This window comes from Crinia signifera, chromosome 1, assembly GCF_055691185.1.
Source record: "Crinia signifera chromosome 1, ASM5569118v1, whole genome shotgun sequence".
NCBI classification, from domain to species: Eukaryota; Metazoa; Chordata; class Amphibia; order Anura; family Myobatrachidae; genus Crinia; species Crinia signifera.
In genome coordinates, this window is record NC_139217.1 from 95,712,581 (window position 1) to 95,725,917 (window position 13,337).

Below are 13,337 nucleotides of genomic sequence, written 5' to 3' on the forward strand. Positions count from 1 at the left end.
CTTTAAAAACGTGTAAAAAAACACTTGCAGGGACGAGGTGCAGAGATAAAAGTACTGATAAGAAACGACTAAATTAGTGCGGAGGTCTATTTAATCGCCATTAGTCACATGTGGCATTTGTGCAACATGTTAAAAAACCTCTGCCACATGTGCGCCAGACAAAACAGGAAGAATTAGCTGAAAGTAATTAAGGAATCCATCAACAAGCCGAATGTTGTGGCCACTGCAAATCATTCTGCAGCTTGGGAGCAAAGGAGAATAAAATGCTGAACAGATCAATGCATCTAAGGGGTAGAAGTCAGCCGACAAAAAAAAAAGTCATCACAGATTTAGGTGACTATTCTGGTGGATCCACTCGAATGTGAATTTACACCCATGCGAGTTGACCAGAACTAGCCCTGCGAATGGTGGTACGCCCGCCACCCCCTTGCAGCGTGTGTTCATACACAGGGCCTGTGAATGGATGTTTAACATCATTTGAATGATGTGGAACATCCACGCATATCTAAGTGACTCTCTGGTCACTTAGATTTGCATGCACCCTCTGGACGAAGTGGGCGGGCAGCTGACATCCGGTGATGTCAGCTGCCCACCCCTGGCACCCATGGCCCGATTACCATGGGAATGCCCAGCATTCCCATGGGCGCGACTATACGCCGCCACCCCATGTCCCCCGGCCGTAGCTTTGGGTGCGCGCATCCGGCGAATAGTTTGATCACCGTGGCCGAAATGCATCTGCACATGCGCATATGCCAAACATCGGTGTGCGTGTGAAGAAACGCCGGCTGTGAATGAACCAGAGTAAGGTCCTCGGTGCATGAAATATATAAAATGACTGAATTTGAATGTCGATAGACGTCAGGTTTGTGTTTTTACCTTTTTTTCTCACTACACATATTAATTTGCAACTATGCCCACAAGAGGGGGCTAAACAGTAATTTGGTTACATTGAAATGGATTTTTTTTTTTTTTTTTTAATGAATGGAATTTATCGCCAAAGCTTTGTCCTTTAATTGACAATCACAGTGGAAAATAGGATTTTTGTTCCTTCCCAAGCAGAATTGCACAGGGACTTGTTGCCCCTTTTCAAAAGCACTTTAGCTATAGCTCAGTGCAAGTAAATTCATGGGTTCACTTCAAGTTACCGGCAGTGGTGACAGGTGCGTAGCAACACTTCTCTAGTGGACCTTTTAGAAAAGTACAGATAGCTGCTACATAGGATTTTATCCATCTCACAGTATTAATTATCACAATGATCTCTGTACTGAAGCTGCCGCTGCTCTCCCTTGCCCCACTGCTCTGACTGAAAGGAATCTATTCAAGACAAAATGGAAAGTTTGAAGTCACAAATCTGCTGCACGTTTCCATCTCAAACAGCATCGGAAGGAAAAAAAATTGTCAGAGTTGTTAACAGATGTGAAAAAATAAATACCTGACAGCTTTAATCAGGTTAGGTTGTCTCTAGAGAACTTTGATATTTTGAATAACTTTTTTAGATTTAAAAATAATATTAATACACTTAATAAATAATAATATGAATGTTTCTGGTTGCTATTATGCCCTAAAATGGTAACAATCATATGCAGAGGGGAACCCATAGCAAGAAAAGGACAACCTTGTGGGGGACCTATATGTAGAAGGTAGTTATTTGTTTTGCTTAGTTTATACTTAAAAGGGTCAATCACTAGGTAATATGACAAAAACAAGGGTATTTGTTGCCTGTAATGCATATTCTTAAACAGACGTGTCATGGCCGGAAAGTTGGAGTTAAATAGGTACTGTAGATAAAATATCCCCCCCCCCCCATTTACTGTAGTATGTGAATAGCTACAGACACACTGCACTACTGTGGGTATACATTTCTATAAATGTCCCCCATAACAGTTCCAGCTGACATCAATAAATATCTGATATTAGGAAGGGTGTGTTATATGGTTCCCACAGTCGGGATCCCGACAGTCATTAGCCCGACGGCGGAAACCTGACTGGCCAGACTCAGACAGCGGAGCGAGAGCAACAAAGCCCCTTACGGGCTCGCTGCGCATGCCACGCTGCGGCACGGTGGCTCGCTACGCTTGCCACCTATTCTATTCTCCCTCTATGGGGGTCTTGGACCCCCACGAGGGAGAATAGCAGGTGGCCGTTGGGGTTTTGACTGTTGGGATCCCGACGTCAGGGTGATGACTGTAGGGAACCCGACTTCGGGAAACTGTCCGGCACCCATTAGGAAATAGTTAAGGAAATGTCTAAGTCAGGATAAAGTCTGCACATTTTAGCATAATTTACTTATCCAAGAAAAGTTAAGGAGACCATGGTTCATTAGCCCGTATAGCCACTGGAACCAAAGTACATCCAGAACCCTGTAAGGACTGGCGCACCAAGATGGCTTCCTAAAATGGCCTTAATGACACAACTATTGACCACAACAGAGTGAAATGATAGCCGCATCTAAAGCGTGAAGGTCATTGGTCATTACTGGATTATTACGTGTATATCACATTAATAGGTAAAGTTGTGACTCATCGGAGTGCTCCCTGGAACCTTGGTTCTAGATCACACTTAAAGGCTGATATCAGAAACAACTTGCCCTATCTATGATCAGTTTACAGATATTTTGTGTGGACAAGCACAATGCATTATAGCAACATACCAGCCAAAGAGGAAGACTATCTACAAAATTAAAAAAAATGCTATAGAAATACAATAAAAACACTATGTGCCAGTTACGATGATAGGGTCACTAGGTTCATCTAGGCACTGATAGAAAGCTGTACGTCAATGTTTAGCTATGCAGCAGTTGAATGATCAGAATCATGTTGATATGGAAGGCCTGGCAATTATTTCACGATGGTTCCACCCAAATCAGGTTTTTATAACATGAAGGATTTGGCGTGATTAATATCTACTGCTGCAGGAACCAACAAGTCACAGCAGCACCGTAATCGGGCCTTAGAAAGAGCAGATGAATTAACCTAGGAGAAAAGTTTAATACTGCAGGAGAGTGGCTGCAAGATATTGGCAGGGCACTGTAGGGTCCCCCTAGTAATGAATGTGTTATAGATTATTTGCACTCACATGAGTCACAGTATAATGTAAAGTAATATACATCACTAGATACATCAGGTCACACTTCATCAGACACCCTTGTATGGAATATCAGATGTTCGCAGGTATTTTAATCATAAGCTGCTTTTCCTCTGTTTAATATTGAATATAGAATGCTAGTCTATAAATACAAAGGGTTACTGGAATACAAACAAACAAGTACTGGGTAAATTACTCTGCGGATATGCACCATCTCTGCCTGGCATCCATTCATTCACCTCTCTTCATGCACAGATCACAAACTTTTACATGCCCAGGAAATTCTTGGGTAGATGTCAGATTTCCCAACAAAAAAGGGCAATGATGTATTATGTGCAACGAGCAACGCACTTTACACACAATTAGTGCCGCTGCTAACTCTTTCACTGCCAGGAGACTGTCAAGAGAGTATTCATTGAAGACGTACACGAGCACAAACCATTGCTGTGCATTATTAAAGAGATACAACATTAGAACCTGCCAGTACAATATATAACTCGATTCCTCCTATAAACACACAGCAGCCATCGCATAAAAGGTTTCTACCTACAGTAAGTGCTTTATCGGCTCATTTTGCACATCAGATGCTCAGACATAACCTGTGTCAGTAGAGAAAATGTAACATCTATCATCACAAATAAATAATATAAACTGTCTAAAATGGAAATGATGCTGGATCTCTTTGTGCTCCTTGTCCTTCAGTGGAACCCTATTGTGCACAAGACATTACACGGGGAGAACCACGTTAGCCTTTGTCTGCAGGAATCATACCAGGGCATTCAAACTGGAATTTAAAATGCCCGCATAGTTTTTTTTTTTCCTCTCTCCTCTAAAAGCCGAGTCCAGAAAGGAGGGGGGGGGGGGTTCAGAGTTAATAAAGAGCAGATGAAAGGAGAACATAAATACAATCACTCTGAATTAAATGCAATAACCTATATCGCTTGGAACCCAGCTTTACATAGTTTATTCAGATAACAGAGAAAGAACTAGTGGGCAAAAGAAATATATTCAACATGCTGTCTTAGGTCTGAGTGTACCGTCTGACAAGTAGATCCATAGCAAAGGCTATTTAAATACTGTATATACTATATATTCACTGTAGTGGAGCGATGGAATCTCTCTCGGTGATAGAATATATGCCATGGGGAGAGTGTGTGTTTATTAAATCAAACAGACAACATAATGTTGATTTAACTCTGCCGCACTTAGATACACCTTATCACACTGAATGAACAATTGTTAAACACAGCTTTCCGGCTGGCTTCAGGAACAATCTAAAGTTTAGAGAACAAAAGGTTTATTTTAAGAAAGAAAAATCTTGGCTGGCGGAACGGCAGACGCGAATCTGCTTTCAATTACAGAAAGTATTTCCATTCCACTGCGATGGGATCAAATCTTCAACTGCACAATCTCAGGGCAATGCAACTGATTATATGAAAGCCTTGAAGAACCTTAAATTACGCTCCGCCACAACCGTATTCTGCACATACTGTCAATTAGACACACACTCCAACAAGGCGGCGTTGGGCATGTGCACACAATAAGCACACTATTTATTCCCCACAGCAGTCCTTTATCCTGCTACATTACTTCTGCTTGCCCTCATGCATTAACAAGTCATTTCACTGATCCATCGGAGACACAGCTCTGGTGATATGGTACTGGGAGGGGGTGCCATAGCAGAGATGCTGTAGTGGGATGTGGTATACTACCACATGAGTGGGACTGCTGCAGTACAGTTCTCGCCCTGCTTGGATTAGATGGATGGGGAGGCAAGCCCTGGTGGTCCTATGCTGGAAGCAGGCTAAGCTATAGACTCTAGGCATCTTACAACAAAGGCACGGGGGGCTTTACAGGACAGTATGGGTACACAATTAACAACCTCTGCATGCACATTCTTTCTGCTGGAAGCAAAGCTAGGTGATCTAGTACATTTCAGAGACATAGTAAAAAAAACACATTGAAAAGTATAGAATCCTTTACCTCTCTCTGAGTCTTCTCTTTGATTCCTCAAGGGTTAAAAAAGCAATCTCATTTCAGATGCTAATGGTGCTTGTGCTGAGATTCTAGCAGGCAGAGCCTCCTCCCATTCCAAGAGCAGCACAGCAAGGTACTGTGTGGGGAGGATAGAGATGCCCACTTCTTCTGCTGCTGCTGCTGTGCCAGGGGTTCAGGCTCACCAGGCTGTTAGTGGGGGCACCGTCCCTGTTGCTCAGTCTGCTTGCCTGTGTGTGTGTGCCTATGTGAATGGTGGCAGAGCTCAGCCTGTGCAAGTTGAACCAGTCTATAATGTATCACATTACAGAGTCTGGCTTTCTCTTCAAGCACCAAGCAGCAATCAGACATGATAGGCTGAGACTCCTCTGTTTACACCCAGGCAGGAGGAGGGGGCAGAGCTTGCCTGCTATTAACTCTTACTAGCACCGTACCTTTCCTATTTACCTAGGCTACCGGTGTCCACCTGTCAGAAGTGACACCTTGTGGGAATAGCCCTCCAGCCATCCTGCAGTTGATACATAACAGTTTAATATTTTGATATGTCATTTGCAGTTACGAAATAAGAAACATTTCTCTCTCATTCCGTCTTCTGTCTCTTATCCTCTGTAATATAAATATACGTGGGTTCTTCCCTCTTCTTGTATGTGAGTTTTTTCCATTATTACTATTTTATTTATGCTGTTATATACGGATGTGGTTGCAATGTAGTATTATTACCATGTCATGTTGCTGAGTGTATATTGTTGTATGTTGTGTGAATGAACACTGGGGGTGGAATACCCGACACATACTCCAGTGTCTCCTCTGTTTGTGCCTGGAGGATATCCTGACTGTACACAGCTAACTCTCCCTAATTAACTCAAGTTATAATTATCACACCTGTCATCAAATAGGGATATTCTCACAGTGGCAGCTGAAATTCCAGTCGCTTCAATGTGAGAGTATGTTTAGGAGCAGAAGGGAAGTCTTGATACTTTGTGATAACTACAGGAAGATACTGTACCTGGAAAACTGGGTACACACCTAAAGATTTGTCTGTCCAATCTGTCTGGTTGGGAACAACAATCTAGTAATGTACATATGGCAGCAGATGACAATCACCATCCAAATGCTGGAAGATTGACAGAAATTATTATTTGGATACATTTGTTAGATCAAACATATTTAACATATTTGTCTGAATAGCTATTGTCTGTTTTCCAGCATTTGGGAACAAATTGTTGATTGACATCTGCTCCCATACATTTATTTATTTATTTACAGTTTCTTATATACTGTAGCGCATACATATTCCGCAGCGCTTTACAGAGCATAGTTGAGCATTCACATCAGTCCCTGCCCCAGTGGAGCTTACAATCTATATTCCCTACCACATGTACATGCACACACAGGGATATGGGTGAAAACCGGACCAGGACAAAACCCCCGGACCGCCGGACCAGACATTAAACTCTGCATTTTGGAGCTTGTATCGTCCGGTCCGGGGGGTGTCCTGTCCGGAGGTGTCCTGTCCGGGGTGGGGGCTGCCTGTCACACCGTGACCTGTCACCAGGTAGAGGAGGGGGGGTAGAATAAAGTCTCCCTGAATGGTCCGGGCATGTAGCAAAAACTGGACGGTCCGGACCACACGGGGAGGCTGTAATCTCCCCTCCCCCATGTCCCTGGTGATAGCTATCACAGGGACCCCCTCGGACAAGATACCCCCCGGACAGGACACCCCCCGGACCGGACCCTATAAGCTCCGGACTGCAGATTTTGATGTCCTGTCCGGCGGTCCGGAGTCTAGTCCGGTCCGGTTTTTACATAGTCCCCACACACAGACAGTCTAGGGTTAATTTTGTTGGGAGCCAATTAGCCTACCAGTATATTTTTTGATTGTGGGAAGAAACCGGAGTACCAGAAGTAAAACCACGCAAGTACGGGGAGAATATACAAACTCCGCACAATTGGAGCCATGGTGAGTATCGGACCCATGACCAAAGTGCTGTGAGGCAGTAATGCTAAACATTACACCATCCGTACTGCATTACAAGATATTTGTTCCCACCAGGCAGATTGGACAGATAAATCTTTAGGTGTGTACCCAGTTAAACTGTTAATGGAAAGTATCCTGTGCCATATCTGATAGAACAACACACACAAACACACACTCTCCTCCGGAGCTCCAGACACCTCTGTTTGGACCCTGGAGGTAGAAATTGATTTGAGCTGTGTAGTGGGCCGATCCCGATAACTGTTCCTAAGCATAACGGTGTCAATGCAGACAGGTGAGAGTGTTGGCCTCAGTGGTAACAGAAAAACATGCTGAGAGAGACTGGATTTGGACACAGACCAGGAGAACTTAGTAACATAAGGGGTCTCTGAGGTGGCACATAAGTGGGTCCTCGGAGATGACACATGTGGGATCTCTGATACAACACACAAGGGGGACTCTGGACTGGCATATAAGGGAGGGCACTGATCTGGCACAAAAATTGACCTCTGGGCTGGCACGCAAAGTGGCTCTAGCCTGGCACACAAGTGGAATGCTCTGGTCTGAAACACAGTGAAGCTCTTAACTGGCATACAAGGGGCAGCTTTTACCTGGGACACAAGGGAGGCTCTGGGCTGACACATACTGTAAGGTGGCTCTGACCTAGTGGGGTCTCAGCAAAGACCCCTTACTTAATTGCTGGTTTGTTTCCCATAGCTGGAGCCCGGGATTGCTTGTTCTACAATAGGAAGCAAATCAATATCTATCACCAATTGCGCTGCTGGCAGAGGAGATATGTTGGCTAAAGGACCATTTACAAACCGCCATCTCTTGATCGTGCCTTGTGACTGGATGCCCACAAACACCATGCTTGTTGGACATGACTGTAAGAGGAAAGATGTTTTTTTCTTTTTGTACGCAAGAACCTCATCATTTTATTGTGTTGATTTATTTTTGGGACAGTCAGTGCCAGGGGCAAAAGAATAAATAAAAATGGCGAAAACACCTGCAAATGAATTAAAAAGCGGCAAAATAATCCTGGTTGTTCACCTAGTTTGTAACAACTCTGATCTTGTGGGGAACAGGTCTTGTACTTTTAGTCGACAAATTTTGCCCTTGCCCCTTCTAGCATGGACGCAAAAGCGCACTTTGGGGGTTATTCTGGTTCACTCGCAAAGGCATATTCCTTCTCAAATGTAAAAAACTATGTGCACTGCAGGGAAGCAGATGTAACTTGTGCAGAGAGAATTAGATTTCAGTGAGTTATTTTGTTTCTGTGCAGGGAAAATACTGGCTGCTGTATTTTGACACTGCAATATAGATCTCACTTTGAAGTAAAACCCCACCCAAATCTAATTCTCTCTGCACATGTTACATCTGCCCCACCTGCAGTGCACATGGTTTTGTCCATTTGAGAAGGAATTTGCCTTTGCGAGTGAACCAGAATAAGGGCATTTATCCAATGTACAATCCCCTCTTCTTATGAATTTGAGCCATGAAAAAATATTGTAAATTTATTTGAATGAAAGCTGTATTCCTATCCTCATTTTTTAAAGAGGTGAAGCTTTAAACCAGTGATGGACAACAGGTGTCCCAAGGGCTGAATGTGACCACGGAACCTTTGCCTACTTCCTAATGATTTGTTACTCATTGATGCTTCTCTTTGCTTTATGCCCCATTGATTTCAGCTCTTATTCTCAGCTTTATGCACCGCCGAGCTCCAACCATGACAACAGCTCTTATTTAGAAGAAGTGAATGACGATACAGAGGGTTGTATAGGGAAAGTGGGAGGTCTGCAGTGATGTGCGGCAGAGCCTCACCTGTCATTCTCCAGAATTCTGACTATAAAAACGATTAGAAAAATACAAAGATGTTATAACTGTGGTATTCTATATAATACATTCATTTTTGTATTATTCGAATCATTTTGATAGTTATATTATTGTAATAATTGCATGTGTGTAAATCTGGCTTTGATACTAGCCAGTAAATCAAGTATATTGATTTGAAATGTGTTCCCTATTCTAATGGCAATTTGGTGTTTGATTCATTTGATTATCTTAAAAAAAAGTTCAAAGTTAATAAGTGGCTTAGGGGAGATTCGATGATTTACTATTCAATTGCAGGCATTTTCACCCATTCTTTAGTACTTTTTTACCCATGCCTTTTCACTTTTTTCAGGGGTGAATTAGCATAGGTGAGAACGGACCAAAAATACAGTCCCCCCCCCCCCCCAAAAAAAATGGCAGATTTTCCACCTGGGCGAAATATACAGCAATAAGTGACAGGGAGATTTAGAGGGCTACACACGCAGTCCCTAATTGTACAGGTCTAAATTCAATATAAAGTGTTCCCTATGGTAGTCCTCTTGCCGTATTCTGTGCACACGGCACGGCTGTCTGGTGTGAGACTTACTGCCTGAAAAGTGCTTCTTAAATAGATTGTAATTTGATAGGTTGTTGTAATTCTTGAAGCTGTCTTTAGTTTTACACGTTATCTATCAATTAATGCAGGTTAAATAAAGAAAGTGCATTTTTTTCATGTAATACAATCCAGTATATGTATTTATTCTTTAAATTAATATTAGATTAATAAAGTGTACCAATTTGTATTAGGTAAAAAAAGCCAGTGACACTGCCTGGCAAAGGCGAGTACATTTGTCATACAGTGGTAACTAGCTATTGCACGTGTGGTCGGGAAGAGGTTGGTGGATGTAGATATATGCAATGTAAACAATGTGCAAAAAAGGAATATATTACAATGGGATAGGGGGTTACACAAATGGGGTATCTATTACCACAATGAGGATGGGTAATTACTGATGGAGAGTAACTGTCACTGGGGGGGGGGGGGGTGGAGGGGGGTCTATTGACAATGGTAGTAGAAGGTAATATTACAATGGGAACCTATGAATATGGGACAGTGCGAGACACCAGATGCTGAATTACCATTTGTGCAGCACACCGGGGCCCCTAAAGACTAAGGGGCCCATTGCTGTCCATCACCCTCTTCCTGTCACCCACTGTTTCTCCTTGTCGCCCTCTGCATCTCTCTGTCCCCCACTGCCTTGTTGTATATTGTGAACTTGGATTGGGGTGGAGGAGGGCTGCCCAAATTATATTTGTGTACCTGGGCTCACCACCCACAAGTTCCGGCACTGTGAGACATCACCTAGTCTAATGGGAACCTAGGGGTACCCATTCCCCCATTTCTAAAGCTGGGAGGTATGCAATAATCGGTACAAGGTAAACATATACATACCCTACCAGAGTCCTGCAACGGCTGACGCTACAGACAGAATTTAGTGGCCATTTTCCCAGTGATGTGAAATGCACAACAGAGATATCCCTGTGATTGAGGCACATGCGCCATGATCCTGGAGTCCTGCCCATGTGCAGTAGACTTTCATACAAAGTGAGAATCTATAGCATTGCCAGGGAAGAGCGTGCCCCCACAGACCCTGCATTTATGCCCCATCCTCTATTAAACTGCCCCAGCCACCTGATTAAAATAAAGGCTACAGTATTGAGATTTCCTAATGGCAGGGAAAAAGAATAAGAAGGTGAAGAAGGAAAAAACACATATTTCAGTGAAAAGTCCCAAAATGACACATCTATGCTCAACAGAAATACTGTACATTCACCACAAATAGAGGGACTGTGATTGCCTAAGAGTCCATTAGGGAATAGGGTTGTCTCAGATAAGGGTACGCTAGTTGTCAATTAGAGACTTTAGGCTGGGTACATATCCGACATCAGGGAGCGGAGCGTGTGCTGCATTATGCAGTATAGCTCTCACTAGCGATATCCTCCATCCTCTGTTCAAGTAGAAACCTCAAAGGATATCATTAACAAACAGGACCGTGCATCGCTAACGATATAGTACGTACACACTAGACTATATGACAATATTAACCATATCATCTAATGTGCACGCACCTTTATGCTGGGTACACACCAGAACAATTTGGACCCCAATTTCGATGCATTTTTTGACCAATTATATGTAAAAAAAAAAAAACCAGCAGAATTGGGCATGTTTTCAATGCAATTCCGATCCGATATGCGTCCCCACGGGTCATTTGGTCGCTTTGGAGATTTTCCCTGCTGCACTAATGATTCGTCATCTACAATGAATTGGGTACAGATTGTGAGCAGATCATTTGCAGATCATGTGCAGATCATCTGCTCCAACCAGTGGCGTAACTATAGCACCGCAGCCCCCGCCACTGCGGGGGGGGGGGGGGGGGGGGGGGGGGCGCTGTGCATGTGGGGGCGCCGGGGGCTGCAGTGCTATAGTTAACCCCCCCCCCCCAATCCCCCGCAGACTTACCTATCTCGCTGATCCCGGCAGCTCCGTTCTTCTGCTGAGGACCACCACAAAATGGCCGCCCCCATATAGCACACAGTTCTCTGAAACTGTCTGCTGTATGGGGGCGGCCATTTTCTGGTGGTCCTCAGCAGAAGAACGGAGCCGCCGGGACCAGTGCGATAGGTAAGGCTGTGGGGGATTGAGGGGGGGTTTGCATGGGCGGCGGGAGGGGGTAGGGGTGCTTAGCAGGGCGGCGTGCAACTGAGAGCAATCTTCACAACAGAAAAGACTGATAAATAGATACAGATGGATCCTGACTCCTTGTGCCTGCCAGCGCGACATATCTCTAGTGCTGGCGGACACTGGCAAGGGGTGTGGTCGATGGACGGGGATGCACAAGCATCTCATGCGCTCGTGCGGCCCATTGCCGGGAATACGGCACTCGAGCATTACGTGCGCACACCACTTTCTGGCGGAGGGGCTGGCGATCACAACGCCAGGAGCCGCTCCAACGAGAGCTGTTCCATATGTAGATAGATAGACAGATAAACAGACACACACGCAAAACACACACATGACATTTATAATCGTCCCCCAACATTGCTGCTATTGTATTGCAAGAAAAAGCACTCCAGTTCTTTTCAGCATTCATCAAAGAAGATTACAAGACAAAACAGATAACAAAAATCAGAGGATTCCACTGCTGACCGTTTCACATCACGTCAGGCTGCAGCGTTCCATTACTGTCAAGTTATTGCATCAAAAATGGATGTCTCATGCAATGTCAAATAACTCAAACATGACTCTTAGAACTCTATAGGGGTTTATATGTGGCAAACTAAAACCATACGGCTGAAAAGCTAAAATGGGATGATGTGTGGATAACACAGTATGTATGACATCGCATTGAAGGAACACAGTGCCTTAACACCGCCCCACCGCTGCAATCCCACCCCGCCTCACACACGCACACACACACATTGCTGTAGTTTTCAGCTTCCAGTAGTAACTGTGGATGTGCCAATGGTTGCAAGTTGTAGTACTGTAATACAATAGCAAATTTGTGCACTACATATTATAAATGTATATGTACATATACGTAAGTCAGAACTCCGACTGTCTATATGATGAGTTTAAGTTGAATATCTTTCCCAGCCACCTAAGACCGTGTTTAGCAATTTTATTATATAAATATATATCTATATATATATATATATATATATATATATATAGATATATATATATATATATATATCTATAGATATATATATATATATATATATATCTATATATATATAGATATATATATATATATAGATATATATATATATATATCTATATATATATAGATATATATATATATATATATATATATATATATATATAATGTCCAGAGGTGAGCAGCACTTCCTCAACAGCGGTATAAAGGTGGGGTGCCATCCATAACCACAACGGGTTAAATAAACAGATTCCAGGCTGCGGCACTCACCCAACAATGATGCACAGAGGCAGGGAATAAACTTTCAACGTTTCGAACCTTTAATTAACGGTTCTTCATCAGGATACAACTGATACTGATACTGATTGTATCCTGATGAAGAACCGTTAAGTTAAAGGTTCGAAACGTTGAAAGTTTATTCCCTGCCTCTGTGCATCATTGTTGGGTGAGTGCCGCCGCCTGGAATCTATCTATCTATCTATATATATATATATATATATATATATATATATATATATATATATATAGTAGATATATAGATAGATAGAGACATATATATATATTTTTTGTTTTTAGACCTAACAATATGCTAGATTCAATTAAATTGGTGGTAGTCTCCGACTAGATGCTAATCAACTACAGCCCTTTTTCTCGTGTGGTGAATTTGCTGTTTATGCACGTTAATAGTTGTGGAAAAGTACCTGGACCCATGGGTTAACTTTTTAGCAAAATCCATGGTCAGTGCACTTACT

At 43.0% G+C, this 13,337-nt stretch overlaps 1 protein-coding gene across 18 annotated transcripts in view; it reads right to left on the bottom strand.

The window, feature by feature from the left end:
• Positions 1-13,337, bottom strand: part of TENM3 (teneurin transmembrane protein 3) — a 2,716,013-nt gene that overhangs the window by 402,820 nt on the left and 2,299,856 nt on the right. For 2 of the 18 annotated variants that reach the window (XM_083170765.1, XM_083170762.1), the window contains exon 1: positions 5,068-5,422. The exons of the other annotated variants lie outside the window; for them this stretch is intronic. The gene's annotated coding sequence lies outside the window, so the exon portion shown is untranslated. Of the gene's footprint in view, positions 1-5,067; positions 5,423-13,337 lie in introns of those variants that run through there. 18 annotated transcript variants of the gene reach the window in all.